Genomic DNA, 15,357 nt, shown 5'->3' with positions numbered 1-15,357 from the left:
CTAGAGAAAATGAAAACCAGAATCAACATATGACCTTTAACATATCCTATCTGAATTTAGATGTTCTTAAGAAGAGATCTGATGTATTAAACACTGAAGATCAAAGACCAAAAGACTTGTGGGATCACATCAAGAACATCATACATGAAGACTCAAAAGGTCATTAAAATACAGGAGAAAACAAGAAAAGATCAACATAGATGTTAGAAGATACTCTGAAACTGGCTCTTGAACATAGAGAAGTTAAATCAATGGGAAGAAAGAATGATGTAAAAAGGTTGAAAAGAACATTTCATAAAACAGTTCTAAAAGACAAGTTATTATAGTAAAATGTGCAAATCCCTGGAATTAGAAAACAAAAAGGGAAGAACATACTCAACATTTCTCAAGCAGAAGCAACTAAAAAGAATCCAGGACTCAACTTGCAATATTGAGAATTCTGTGGATGAAATATTGAATGATGCAGAAAGCATCAAGAAAAAATGACAGATATAGAATGACACAGTCATGCTAACAAAAAGTATTGGTCAGTGCACAACCATTTGAAGAGGTAACACGTCATCAAGAACCAATGGTATTGAAGAAAGACGTACAAACTGCACTGAATTTCCAAAAAATTCCAGGGCATTGGTGAAAAACAGGGTTCCACGATTTTAAAGAATATCAGTTGAAATGTTTCAACAAACTGATACAGTTCTGGAAGCACTCACTTGTGTATGCCAAGAAATTTGGAAAACAATTACCTGGCCAACTGATTGGAAAAGAATGATGTTTGTGCCTATTCCAAAGAAAGTTGACAAAATGGAATAAAGAAATCATTGAACAAAATCATTGATATCACATGCAAGTAAACTTTGCTGAAGATAACTCAAAAATGGTTGTAGCAGTATATAGATAGGGAACAGCCAGAAATTCAACCCAGATTCAGAAGAGTATGTTTAATGAGGCATATCATTGCTGACATCAAATAGATCTTGGCTTAAAGCAGATACTACCAGAGAGATGTTTGTTGTTGTTAAGTGCCATAGAGCAGTTTCTGAAGAGCAGTTGGTGAGTTTCAACTGCTGACCTTGTGATTTGCAGTCCAGTGCTTTTTTAACTATGCAAAGACATTTGACTGTGTGGATCATAACAAACCATGGATAATACTGCAAGCACTTCAATTGTGCTCATGAGGAACTGGTACATAGGCCAAGAGGAGTCGTTTGAACAAAACAAAGGAATACTGAATGGTTCAAATCAGGGGAGGCGTGCACCAGGGTTGTATTCTTTCACAAAACTAATTTAATCTGTATCTTGTGCAAAAATCAGAAAAGCTGGATTATATGAAGAAGAATGTAGTATTAGGATTAGAGGAAGACTCATTGACAACCTCTAATATGCAGATAACATAACCTTGTTTACTAGAAGTGAAGAGAACTTGAAATACTTGCTGATAAAGACCAAAGACTGCAGGCATCTTTGATGAATTGCACTTCAATGAAAGAAAACAAAAATCCTCACAACTGAACCAATGAACAGTATCATGGTAAATGGAGAAAAGATTGAAGTTATCAGACTTCATTTTGCTTGGATCCACAGTTAACACTCATGGAAGTATCAATAAAAAAATCGAAAGATATATTGTATTAGGCAAATCTGCTGCAAAGACCTCTTAGTGTTAAATAATGATCAAAGATACAAGTTTGAGCCTGACTCAAGCCATGGTATTTTCAGTCGCCTCATACGCATGCGGAGGTTGGACAATTAGTAAGGAAGACTGTAGAAGAACTAATGCATTTGAATTATGGTGTTGTTGAAACATATTGAAAGTACCATGGACAAACAAGTCTGCCTTGGAAGAAGTACACTCAGAATGCTTGTCAGAAGCCAGGCTGGTGAGACATTATCTCTTGTTCTTTGGACATATTATCAGGAGGGATCTGTCCCTGGAGCAATACATCATGCTTGGTATAATGGAGAGTTAACAAAAAAGAGGAAGACCCTCAGTGAGATGGATTGGCACAGTGGCAGCAACAGTGGGCTCAAACATAGTGACGATGGCACAAGACTGGACCGTAATATGTTTTGTTGTGCATAGGGTCTCCATGAGTTAGAACCAACCCTACAGCACCTAACAATAACAATTGGTACAAAAAAACCACCCCCAAACCAACACCAAAGCTACTGCCGATTAAAAGATTTCAACTCATGACAGCCCTATGTAGAGAACAGTGAGAAGAATATAACTGTCTCCTGAAGATGTGAAACAGGAAAGTTTACACCAACTTACACACCCAAGGGTAGGGAGGTTGGGAAATAAGAGAATTAAAATAAAAATGAGTTATAAAAATTGAGGAATAGCAACATTAAGAAACGCACACAGACACTGATGACTGTTGGGTGGTCCCCAGCCATTCTAGTTTAAGAGTTTATGAAATAATTAAGTTGGCAGATGGCATAGAAGAATTGCTCAGAGCCAGCTTGGGCTGCTCCTCTGATTATTTATAAGACAGAATAGCCTGAAATCAGAGTGAACAGACATGGGGCTTTTTTTTTTCCAGAAAAAAAAAAAAAAAGTCTCAGTTCCTACTCCCCCCACACTTTTTTCTTCTCTTTTGATTTGTTGGACTACTCTGGAAATACCAGTTTCACTGTGAGTGTTAAGCAAAAGAGATGAAATGGTCATGAAAACTTTAGAGAATAAAATGTTTAAGATCTACGGAATGATTAAAACCAAAAGCCCACTGCCACTGAATGGATGCCGACTCATAGCAATCCTGTATAGGGTTTCTGATACTATAAACTTTTGGTGGTGGTGGTGTGTCGTGGAGTCAGTTCTGACTCATAGCGACCCTGCATAGAGTTTCTGAGGCTATAAGCCTTTAAGGGAGCAGAAAGCCTCATCTTTCTCCAGTGGAACAGCTGGTAGTTTTGAACTGCTACCCTTGAGGTTAGCAACTCAATTCGTAACCACTACACTACCAGAGCTCCTTGTTGTTGTAAAGTACTGTGGAGTCAGTTCTGACTCATACTGACCTGGCACAGGGTTTCCCAGGCTGTAAATCTTTATGGGAGCAGAAAGCCTCATCTTTCTACCGTGTAATGGCTGGTAGTTTCGGACTGCCAACCTTGAGGTTAGCAGCCAGATTTGTAACCATTACGCTACCAGCGCTCCTTAGGGGAGCAGAAAGCCTCAGTTTCTCCCTCAGAGTGGCTGGTAGGTTTGAACTGCCAATCTTGTGCAGTTAGCAACCCAGAAGAACAGTGCCACCAGAGTTCTTCTGAAATGATTAGTAATATAAATTAAAACAAAAAATCCTATTTATTTTTATGCATGTTTCTCTAAATGACATGCCTTCAGTATGTGGCCAACTCCTGTTCATCCTTTTTTGTTGTTAAGTGCCATTGAGTCAATTCCAACTAATAGTGACCCTGAATGGGGCTTCTGAGGGGCAACAGGTGGGTTTGAACTGCCAATCTATCATTAGCAATCCAGTGCTTATTCTACAGTACCATACCACATCTCCTTATTCATCATAGGGGAACTATGTCAGATTTTACTTCCATATGACACCTTTGCGGATCCTCTACAGAGGCTATTATGGAAGGCATTTCTGTTTTGTTTTGTATAGACTTCTATTTATAGCAATTGTTATTGTTAGTTGTCACAGAGTTGATTCCAGCTGATGGAAAATAGACAATATCTAATAAACACTGGACTAATAACTGAAAGGTTGATGGTTCAAACCCACCAGCTGCTCTTAAGTCTTCACTTAACAGCTACAGTAAGACTGTGACCTTTCAGAAGCAGATTGCTAGGCCTGTCTTCCAAGACTCCCCTGGGTATGTTCAAACCTTCAACCTTTTAACTGCTGAGCACTTAACTGTTTCACTATGCAGTAACTCCTCCAATTATTACAGTGCATTAACACCTTAAGACCCAAGAGTCAGGGCTATCTAATTAATCGTTGTTTTTCTTAGAGCATATAGTATACTTCAACCTAACCCATTTCTGTCAAGTTGATTTTGACTCATAGTGACCCTATGTCATTGTTAGGGACCATCGAGTCGGTACCAACTCACAGCCACCCTATGCCCAACAGAATGAAACACCACCGGTCCTGCACCAATCTCACAATCCTTGCTACATTTTAGTCCATTGCTGCTGCCACTGTGCCAATCCATCTTGTTGGGGGTCTTCTTTTTCACTGACCCTCCACTTTACCAGTGCTCATAGAGCTTCCAAGCCTATAAATCTTTACGGAAGCAGACTGCCACAAGTCACTGGCTTGAGCCACTGACTATTTAGTTAGTAGTCAAACATTTAAACACTGCATAAACAGTGCTCTTAATTGTTGATTAAGTTAACTTAACTCCTCCCCACCAAAAATCCAAACCTACCGCTGTCCAGTCAGTTCCAACTCACAGCGACCCTATATCGGACAAAGCAGAGCTGCTCCTTAAAGTATCCTGAAACTGTACATTTCTTTAGTACCAGAAAGCTGCATCTTTCTGCCACAGAGACTGATGGGGTTCAACTGCCAGTCTTGCAGTTAACAACCCAGTGCTTAGCTCCCAATACCAGTAAGGTTCCTAGATAATATACATAGGTACAGACAATCTGAACAGGCTTCAAAAAGTTCATGGAAAAAACTGAATGAAAAGATAATGGAATTTTTCCATCAACTTTTGAAGCCCCTGGTTGACGTTGTTAGATGCCATCAATTTGGTACCAACTCATAGCAACCTTATGCACAGCAGAACGAAACACTACCCGATCCTGGGACAACCTGACAATTGTTGCCATGTTTGAGTCCATTGATGCTGCCACTTGGCTAATCCATCTTGTTGGGGGTCTTCCTCTTTTTCCCTGACCCTCCACTTTACTAAACATGATATCCTTCTCCAGTGACTTATCCTTCCTGACAATATGTCCGAAGTATGAGAGACGAAGTTTAGCCAAGGAGCACTCTGACTGCACTTCTTCCAAAACGGATCTATTGGTTCTTTTGGCAGCCCATGACACTTTCAATATTCTCCTCCAACACCATAACTCAAAGGCATAAATTTTTCTACAGTCTTCCTTATTCACTGCTCAGCTTTCACATGTGTATGAGGTTATTGAAAATACCATGGCTTAGGTCAAGTGCACCTTAGTCCTCAAGCTGACATCCTTGCTCTTCAACACTTTAAAAAGGTCATGTGTAGCAGATTTGCCTAATGGAATACATCATTTGATTTCTTGACTATTGCTTCCATGAGTGTTGATAGTTGATTCAAGAAGAATGAAGTCCTTGACAACTTCAATCTTTTCTCCATTGATAAGAATGTGGTTTACTGGTCCAGTGGTGAGAATTTTTGTTTTCTTTACATTGAGAGGTAATCCTGAAGGCTATGCTCTTTGATATTCATCAGTAAATATTTTAAGTCCTCTTCACCTTCAGCAAGCAAGGTTGTATCATCTGCATATCTCAGGTTGTTAATGAGTCTTCCTCCAATCCTGATGCCATGTTTTTCTGCATATAACCCAGCTTCTCAGATTGTCAGTTTGTCGTACTGTGGTGGCTTGTGGTGTGTGTGTGTATATAAATAAATAAATATATATATATATATATTTATTTAGTTGTTGTTAAGTGCTGTCGAGTCAATTCAGACCCATAGCCACCCTGTACAGGGTTTCTGAGGAACAGCTGGTAAGCTTGAACCACCGACCTTGCAATTTAAATGGCTTTGCAGTCTTGCACATTAGCCCACAGTGCCACAACAGAACACACACACATATATATATATATATAAATGAGTAAATGAATTGGTTGGCTTCTTCCCTTTCCTTCCTGACACTATGGGTGTAACTAGTACTTTCCCCAGTACTCTGAGGACCTGCCACACCTATACTCTATACCCATGGCTGGCCCGTGGGAATTTGCCTGGCCTGTGCCATGTAGGTCACCCACTTCTTGTTTGGCTAAGGACTGACAAGCCTGGGGGTTGAGAGTCAGATCCACCACTGCATCATGGTGCCTCTGGGTACTGTGGTTCTACTCCTTGTGAAAGGTCTTTTTGTAGCATTCCTGCAAGGTGAGTTTTCTAATTAGCTTTCCCTTATAAGGTGCCAGAGGGGACTGTTGGTCAGCATTGGGGCCCACAGAAGGAGAAACAGAGGCCAAGATACTTTGCCTAAGGCTATTGGGTGGGCTGGAGTCTTATAATAAGCAAGCATCTGATGAGAATCAGAGATGACTCAGTGTTCTTTTCTCCACCCCAGGTGTCTTTACCCAAGAGTTCTTCATACTACCAGACCTGGGCTACAATAGCGTGGAACAGAGTGATGTGATTTTATAACTATACTACTGACCACGGATTGTACCGGAACAGAAAAGATATAGCCTGAGTGATTCGGTCTTTAATGACTACGAAAAGACAGACTGTTCTCTGAGGACACTGCATCAGCATCTTTGTTTGGGACTATTGTTTGTCAAAATCTAAGAGTTTAAAGAGTGATTAAGAAATTGAATAATGATTAAGCAGCCATTAGCACACATTATACCTTTTGACTATTTTAAAGCACTTTTATGTGGCACTGCAGTCTTATGAGAGGTTTTTATTGATATTTTTTAATCTATTTCTTTAGGGCAAAATTAATAAATTATTCAGTGTTCAAAATTGGAAAATAAGAAATGAAAAACAAAAATAAAATATGTGTTAATTCATAATCCCACCTCTAGAAATAATTGTTGTTGACATTTAAGTATTTATCCTTTAAATAAAATTTTTAAAATAGCTCTTCCGAACCTATTGTTGTGGTTGTTATTGTTAGGTGCCCTTGCTGAGTCTTTTCTGACTCATAGTGACCCTATCAACAGCAGAACTAAATATTACCCTGTTCTGTGCCATCCTCAAAGTTGTCATTACATTTAAACCCATTGTTGCTGCACTATGTCAGTTCATCTCCTTTGGATATCTTCCTATTTTTCACTTTACTAACAATCATAATCAGGCTGCTAACCTCAAGGTCAGCAGTTCGAAACTACCAGGTGTTCCTCAGGAGAAAGGTGAGGCTTTCAGCTCTAGTACAGATTTACAGCCTCGAAACCCTATGCAGGGTCGGTATGAGTCGGAACCAACTCCACAGTACATAATTACCAACACCAATGTCCTTCTCCAGGAATTGTCCCCTCCTGACAACGTGTCCAAAGAATGAGAGACAGTCTCACCATCCTGGCTTCTGAGCAGCATTCTGGCTGAACTTCTTGCAAAACATATTTGTTTATTCTTCTGGCAGTCCAGGGTACTTTCAATATTCTTCTCTAACACCATAATTCAAATGTATCATTTCTCCTATGATCTTCCTTATTTATTGTCAAGCTTTCACATGCATGTGATGGATTGAAAATACCATGGCTTAGATTAGGTGCTCCTTAGTTCACAAAGTAACACCTTTCTTTGTTCTTTAGCACTTTAAAAAGGTCTTGTGGAGCAGATTACCCTAACACAATACATTATTTTTCCTTGACTGCTGCATCCATGAGTGTTGATTGTGGATCCAAGAATATTAAGTCTTTGAAAATTTCAATCTCCATTCATCATGATGTTATTTACTGACCCGGTTTTGAGGATTTTCATTTTCCTTACATTGAGGTGCAATTCATACTGACGACTATCTTTTTCTTTGATGCTTCTTGTGTCATTTAATACTTTACCCATAGAATCCTTCAGTGTTATAAGTCGAGGCTTGGATTTTTTCTTTAGTTCTTCAGCTTAAGAAATACTTAACATGTTCTTTCCTTTTGCTTTTCTTACTCCAGTTCTTTGCCAATTTCTTTCTAATACTTGTCTTTGTCTTGTCAAGTTGCCTTTTGATATTTTCTGTTCAACCCTTTTACTTCCTCATTTCTTCCATTGCTTAGCTTCTCTGTGTTCAGTAGCCAGTTTCAAGATCTCTTCTGACATGTGTTTTGTTCTTTTATTTCATGTATTTCCATTAACCTTTCGCTTTCTCCCAGTTTGATGTTCTTGGTATCATCACACAGCTCTTCTGATGTCTGATCATTAGTATGTAATACATCAATCTGTATTTGAGATGGTCTCTAAATTCAGGTGGGAAGTGTTCAAGGTCATATTTTGGCTTTCATGGACTTGTTTGAATTTCATATGAGCAATTGATGGGTATCTTTCATAGTCTGCCCCTGGCCTTGTTTTGGCTGATGATATTGAGCTTCTCCATGACTTCTTCCCATAGGTACAGTCAATTTGATTCTTATGTTTTCTATTTGGTGATGTTCATGTGTGTAGTCTACTTTTAAGTTGTTGAAAAGGTACTTACAATGAAAAAGTATTTGCCTTGCAAAATTCTAACATGTGATCTTCAAAATCATTTCTATCACCAGCATCTTATTTTCCTTTCCAATCATTATCAATTATCTGTGCATCTCAATTACATGCTTCATCAATTTTAGACTAAGTTGGTAGAATTATTCAATTCCATCATCACTGGCTTTAGTGGTTGTAAATTTGATAATAATAGTATTAACTGGTCTTCCTTATATGCATAGTGATATTATCCTAACACAGACAACATATACTTCAAGACAGATCCCAATACCAGTACATTTGAGCTCACTAATGCCAATTGCAATAGAACTGTAGAACAGACCATCAGTTGCTCATAGGCAAGCTGAAGCTGAAAATAATTAAAACAAGTCCATGAGAGCCAAAGTAGGACTTTGAACCTATGCGGATCTTGACAAGTTATGGATAACATCACAAACAATGGGTGTTCCAGACACTTAATTGTGCTCATAAGAACCTGTACATAGACCAAGAGGCAGTTGTTAGAACAGAACAGGGGGATAGTGAATGATTTAAAATCAGGAAAGGTGTATGCAATGGTTGTCTTCTTTCACATACTTACTCAATCTGTATGCTGAGCAAATGATCTGAGAAGCTGGATTTTATGAAGAATAACATGGTATCAAGATTGGAGAAAGACCCATTAACAACCTGTGATATACAGATAATGCAACCTTGTTTTCTGGAAGCCAAGAAGACTTAAAATACTTACTGGTGAAGATCAAAAACTACAGCCTTCAGCATGGATTGTACTTCAATGCAAAGAAAACAAAAATCCTCACCACTGGACCAATAAATAATATCATGATAAATGGAGAAAAGATTGAAATTGTCAAAGACTTTATATTCCTTGGATCCACAATCATCATTCATGGAAGTAGAATTCAAGAATTTAAATAATGCGTTGTATTAGGCTGCAGAAGGCCTCTTTAAAGTGCACTTACCCAAGCCATGGTGTATTTAATTTCCTTATTTGCATGTGTCAGTTGGACAGTGAATAAGGAAGACTACAGAAGAATTAATGTATTTGAGTCATGGTGTTGGAGCTGAATATCAAAAGTACCGTGGGTTGCCAGAAGAGCAAACATATCTGTGTTGCAAGAAGTTCAGCAAGATTGCACTTTAGAAGCCAGTTGGCCACACTGTATCTCTCATATTTCAGATATATTATCGGGAGGAATCAGTCCCTGGAGAAGGATATCAGACTTGGTAAAGTAGAGCGTCAATGAAAAAGAGGAAGACCATCAATGAGATGGATTGGCAAAGTGGCAATAGCAATGGGCTAAAGCATGACAACAATTGTGAGGATGGCGTAGGACTGAGCAGTGTTTTGTTCTGTTATGCATAGGTTTGCTATGAGTCAGAACTAATTTGATGGTACCTAACAACAAGCACAGCCTTCGTTATGGATTATATCTCAATATAAAGAAAATAAAATCCTAACCACTGGACCAGTAAACAACATTCTTATCAACAGAGAAAAGATTGAAGTTGACAAGGACTTCATTTTTCTTGGATCAGCTATCAACACTCATGGAAGCAGTAGTCAAGAAATCAAGCGATGTATTGCTTTAGGCAAATCTGCTGTACAAGACCTTTTGAAAGTGTTGAAGAGCAAAGATGTCAGCTTAAGGACTAAGGTGCACCTGACCTAAGCCATGGTATTTTCAATAACCACATATGCATGTGAAAGCTGGACAGTGACTAAGGAAGACCATAGAAGAATTGATGCTTTTGGGTTATGGTGTTGGAGAATATTGAAAGTGTCATGGGCTGCCTAAAGAACCAATAGATCCATTTTGAAAGAAGTGCAGCTCGAGTGCTCCTTGGAGGCCAACATGGCCAAATTTCATCTTTTATACATTGGACATATTGTCAAGAGGGACCAGTTGCTGGAGAAGGACATCATGTTTGGTAAGGTGGAGGGTCAGAGAAAAAGAGGAAGATCCCCAGTGAGATGGATTGACAAAATGGCAGCATTGATGAACTCAAGCGTGGCAATAGTCGTGAGGTCGGCCTAGGATCGGGCAGTGTTTCATTCTGCTGTGCATAAGGTTGCTATGGGTCAGTACCGACTCAATGGCACCTAACAACAACAGCAACAATGCCTAGCATAATGGTCATTAATACATTTCATTTTTGATGACTTCCAGTTTTCTTAGATTCATATTTTATCCAAACCATGTTCTGATTATTAATGGATGTTTGCAATTATTTCTCATTTTGACTTGTGCCCTGTCAGCAAATGAAGGTCCCCCAAACTTTGCTCCATTCGCTCCATTATGGTCAACTCTACTTTGAGAAGGCAGTTCTTCTCCTGTAGTTTTTTAAGTGACTTCAAACCTGAGGGGCTCATCTTTTGGCATTATATCCAACAAAGTTCCATAATATTTTTAGTGGTCAATCGTTTAGAAGTGGTCTACCCTTTTTTTCCCCTCATGTTATTCTGAAAGCTCAGTTGAAACTGTTCACTACGAGTGACCCCTCTGGTATTTAAAATACAACTGGCTTAGCTTCAAGCATTACAGCAACACACAACCCACCACAGTCTGAAAAACTGACAGAGAAGTGATGGACCTACCAAGACAAAGGGATAATTATGACCTCAGTTTTATGTGTTAGAAAGAGAGGCTCCAAGATTATTGGGAGAATCGTTTTCCAATTGAAAGATTCAGTAGTTCTGCTCACTTACTAAGTCTTAAAATTTCTTCAGGTCCTTAATGTTCTCACCCAAATAATGTAGGATAAATCAGAACTAATGTCAATACAAGCTCAAAGCTTTGAGAAGAGAGTTGATTTTTAAATTCCAATATTTGTGTGATGAAAAGTTCATGTACACTTAAAGGGCAAAGCTAAATTAACTTTTTTTTAAAAAATTATTTATTGTAAGTACTTTGTTGTGTTTTAGGTGAAAGTTTACATAGAAAATTGTTGTTGTTGTTAAATGTCGTCCAGTCAGTTCCCACTCACAGAGATTCTATGCACAGCACAACTGCCCAGTCTTGTACCATCCTCACAATGATTTTATGTTTCAGTCCATTGTTGTTGCCACCATGTCAATACATCATGTTGGGGGTCTTCCTCTTTTTCACTGACCCTCCACTTTTCCAAGTCCTTCTCCAGGGACTGATCCCTCCTGACAACATGTCTGAAGTATGAAAGACAAAGGCTCTTCATCCTTGATTCTAAGGTGCAATCTGGCTGAACTTCTTTCACCACAGAATTGTTTGTTCTTCTAGAAGTCCATGGTACTTTCGATACTCCTGACCAACAACCATAATTCAAATGCATCAATTCTTCTAAGATCTTGCTTATTCATTGTCCAATTTTCACATGCATACACAGCTATTGTAAATTAACTTTTAACCTCAAACATATTGATTGCCAAGTTTTTTAGGAATTAAGAAATTCTGTGATTTAATTTTTTACTTCATCCATATTTTTTCCCCAAAATTTTCAGGTAGTTGTCATTTAAGAAGAGAAGGTAATGAGGTGATTCTAAAGATCAAGACACTAGGGAATCATCTGCTGTAATTTTTTATACAGGAATCATCCAATGAGTGCATAATTTCATTAACTAGTCTCACCTTAGTAGCTAGTTGAGTTTAAAAGGTAGTTTCTGCATCAAATGATCTCATGTCTTATGATTTGAATACATGTTCTCTGTGTCTCATACCCTGTCCTCCACTTCCCAGACATTGTGTTAAAAGAAGTGCTCCTTAAGTAGGGAAAGATTGAAAGAAATTATAAAAACAAAATGCCTGCTCTAGCACATACCTTTACACTTACATCTCCAGACAGAGAACTCCCATGGTAGGAGAAGTAAAAGATGCCTAGGTTTTTATTTTTGTATTGTCAACCTGTGGTCTCGAGATTTTCTTTGTCATTTTTGCTAATCGTTGTTGAATCATCTTCTGACTCATGGCGCCTCCTGACTCATAGCAACCCCATATATAAATGCTGAAAGAAGCACTACTTAATCCTGTATTGGCCCCCTGATTGGTTGCAGAGCAGCTCATTGTGACCCACAGGACTGGGGCTAATGTTTGGAAGTATATAGCCAAGAACTTTCTTCATAGTCTGTCTTGTCTGGAATCTCCTTGTAGCATCATAGTAACACACAAGCATCCATTGACAGACAGGTGGTAGCTGTACATGAAGTGCACCAGTCAGAAATCAAACCCAGATATCTCAAATGGAGAGGCAAAATCCTACCAGGCAATCACCACTGCCCCCTGGTATTCTCACACCATCTCTTTATTTTTCTGAAAGTCACTTTCTCAACAGAAGGGAATTTGGAATCCAAAGATCCAGAATGACTGGGGTAGGATTTGGAAGAAAGGGTCAAAGGGTGGACACTTTGACTTTATTATGGGCTCTAGGCTCAGGGAGAGAGAGGATCTTCTTATATATTTCTTAGTTGTATAACTCTGTTCTAGAGTGGAAAGGGAAAAAGCTCTCAGGACAGAATATCTGTTCAGAAATAAAGACTGGTCATTGGTGGAGAATCCATATATTGTTTCATATTGTGGATTTGCAGCAAAAAGCAGAGAGTACCTCAGATATCTAATCTACAAAAGTGTTCAACATTGTTGTTTAAACGAAGCTCAGAGGATTGATTAAGATGACCACAATAACTGCTATTGAATGTGTTCTATATGTCAGGCAATTGACACCCATGATTCTCTGCACAGTCCTGTGAAGTAATATCGTTTATTCCATTGTTCAGATGAGGAAGAGAATATTCACATAGACAGGAAACAATTCTTTCAAGATCACCCAGCTAGTTCGTAAATAGGCCAGACATTGAGAATTTTATTTCACTACTGGCACTCCTCCACGTTATGTTAGAGACTTGAGTTTGGACCGTTACCAGTATTGAAGCCCCTAGCACAGAATGTAGGATATAAAGACAGGGTTCTCTGGAGATTCATGCACCTAAAGTGTCAGGTTCCTTGATCTGAGAAGGTCTCACAAGCATAATCCAACCTCATTGAATGGTAAGGTTAGATGATGTTATATAGGAAAGGCTATAGGCCTGAAGAGAAGTCAATTCCAAGTCACAGTGATCCCCATGAGACAGTATAGAACTGCTTCATAAGATTTTATAATTTTACTAGAAGCAAATCACCATGTCTTCCTCCATAGAGCCCCTAGGTGGGTTGCAAATGATTTCCTAAGGAGATGTCTAAGAGAAGAAAGACAGTCTCAGAATTATCAAGGCAGTGGGGGTGGGATTTGCAGTGGGCCTGACAGAATCAACCAGCTTATAACTATTTTCTGTGTCTTTTCATGGTAGATCACAGCTCACTTCTCTTCCTTCAGCAGCCCCCAAAGTCCCAAGTCCCTTTATTATTATTATTATTGTATTTAGAAACGGGATTATCTTTAAACAAAAGTGGCACCATCATCCTGCCACCCTGATTAAAAGCAGGATGAAGATGAAATGATTTCTGTATCCCTCATGGCCTGTAAAGCCAACACCTTCCAGGGAAATGGCCTTCTCCCAGCGGCAGCCCAGGCTTCACCTTTGAAGCTGCTTCTAAACCTGTTTGCTTTCAGAGCTCCAATAAGATGTGTGCTCCCTGCCGCAGGCTGGCCAGGCTAGGCTGCTCATGCTGAGACCATGGCTGGTTTCCCAGGAGAACAACCACGACTGTTAATTACATCAACCCAATTAGCAGTAGCACCCACCTTGTGCAAGCCAGGCTCACCTGCAGTCTTACCCATGTCTGGAAAAGGGCCCCCAGGCCTTAGTAGAGAAACTGGTGAGCGGGGAGACTAAATGTTTAGCAGTGACCTCCTTCCAGAACCCTCTTTTCTTGGAGATAAGTGAGAGAACTAGAAACAGACAGATCTCTTACAACATGGTCTGCTAAGCAGCCTGCAGATCATAATGGTTTTTGCATTATTCTGTTGGGTAGGAACAGAGTCTTCCCTCAGCACCTACTGAATGATCAGAGGTGGTGCTTTATCAGATTTTGCCTTTAGTAATGAGGTTGTGTTTCCCCTGCCTCTAACAGAACATAGACTAAGGACAGAGCCTTCTCTATAGAAGGTGGGAGGTAGGCAGGAGAAGGTGGCAGCTGTTTTCCTTGGCTCCACACTCACACTTTCCAGTTTAACGCAGAATCACAAGTGTCGGGTTCAAAGGCAAAAATCTCATCACCTACTAGTTGCTTACCTTAGGCAAATTTCTTAAAATCTCTGAGCCTCGATTTTTTTGTTTGTTACAATATGTTGAAAATTTGTTAAAATTCTACAAAAGTTTATAGGGAAGATCAAGAAAATCAGTGATTGCCAAGGAAGCGGGTAGGGATGCCTCTAAGGGGTTGTTGTTGTTGTCAGATGCTGTTGAGCTGGCTCCCATTCCTAGTGACCCCATGTACAACAGCTGAAAGCACTGCCTGGTTCTGCGCCTTCCTCACACTTAGTAGAAAGGCATTTTGTAGGAGTGACGAGACAGTTTAGTATCATCATCCTGGTGGTGCTCATAAAATTTTGCGTTTGTCAAAACCGATAGAATTGTACATAAAAAACAGACTTTAAGTATTTGTAAAATTTTAAATAGATAAAATTTTAAAGCTTGATTAAAATAACTTTTCAAAAGTCAGTTATGAATATACAAATGATAAAAGATTTGAAAATAACTAGTATAGAGAATGATCATAGTATCTCCTACATACATTATCAAGATATATTCTTATTGCCTCTCTATGAGCCTGTTTTTCTCATTTGTAAAATGGGAGTAAAAATATTACTTCTGATAGCACAAAAAGTCTTATCAAAGATCATATTAAGATTAGAATGCAATCACTTTATAAACAATCACAATGTATCATCACATTATTCACTTATTCATTCACTCATTCAATTATATGTTTGAATGCTTTCATGGGATTAGTTCCTGCATGAAGTATCCTTTAAGCGTGACAGAGACACTATCTCCCCTTATGTAGTTCAGCTCCTGGTCTAGGGAGGGAGACAGAGACAGAAGCCCCAGACTAGTGATGTCAAAGGGGTAGT

This window comes from Chrysochloris asiatica, unplaced genomic scaffold (genome assembly GCF_000296735.1).
Source record: "Chrysochloris asiatica unplaced genomic scaffold, ChrAsi1.0 scaffold00177, whole genome shotgun sequence".
Lineage (NCBI taxonomy): Eukaryota > Metazoa > Chordata > Mammalia > Afrosoricida > Chrysochloridae > Chrysochloris > Chrysochloris asiatica.
Note: the sequence above shows the minus strand (reverse complement) of the source record.